Source organism: Prinia subflava, chromosome 15, assembly GCF_021018805.1.
Source record: "Prinia subflava isolate CZ2003 ecotype Zambia chromosome 15, Cam_Psub_1.2, whole genome shotgun sequence".
Taxonomy (NCBI): domain Eukaryota; kingdom Metazoa; phylum Chordata; class Aves; order Passeriformes; family Cisticolidae; genus Prinia; species Prinia subflava.
This window is the reverse complement of record NC_086261.1, coordinates 13,646,716-13,647,702: the sequence shown is the minus strand read 5'-3', so window position 1 is coordinate 13,647,702 and position 987 is coordinate 13,646,716.

Below are 987 nucleotides of genomic sequence, written 5' to 3'. Positions count from 1 at the left end.
TTGTTCTGTATTCGTCTCTGCTTCAGCTGAACTTTGACACTTTTACTTAAACATTGAAATATGAGATTTCATCCTGTACAGCCAGTGAAATCATCTGACTGCAGGCATTGACAGAACCAACTCAACATGCCCTAACAATTCATCATGGGTTTGTCATTCTATGCCTTCTTTGAGTGCACTTCTGTTTATCCTGGTTAGATAATACCAGTAAGTTCACAGTCAGATTTCTTCTTTTTTCTTACAGAATGGATTAATTATTACCTTGTCTGTTACTTTTTTTATTATTATTATTTTTTCATCCTGGTGAGAATGAATAAAATGTTGTTTCTATCATCCTGATCAAAAAGAAACGCAAAAAGATAAACCACAAAGTAAGGAACCAAAGTATAGTTGCAAATTTCTCTCTGACCTAGATTGAGATTTAAACGATGCTACTATTGGCTGTCAAAGAATTTTTCAGGGGGAGGTTGTAAAGAGGGTGAATGCTTGGGAGAATGCTGTGCTGTACCCTGCACACAAAAGCCTTAATTTCTGGGACATTTCAGTGGCTAAAGAGGAATCTTACCTTGGTGGTGTGTGTTGAATTTGCATATTCACATACAATGCTCTTTTTGGACTAAATGCCTTGCTCTTTAGTGAACTTCCCTGTTTACAAAAGAGCAACGAGGCAGAATAAATTAGGAACATTTAATGAAATCTGCTTCAGTCCAGTGGCTCCCTAAAAGGCAGAACAGGGAAGTGAAGCACTGAGTGACTATATATTTCCTATATGTTTAGCTTAAAAGCGCTTGGGTGCTATAATATGGAGCATTATAATATTATTTTCCATTGTCTTAACACTTGAAGTTGCCAAATATCTCAAAGAATTGCGCCTCCTAGAGAAAAATATTGCCCCTTTATTTCTTCAGCATCTTGAACAGTTTTATCAGATGTGATACTGGCTTGATGCTGTCTGGTTGATTTACAAGTATTGTCTGTCATTTGACT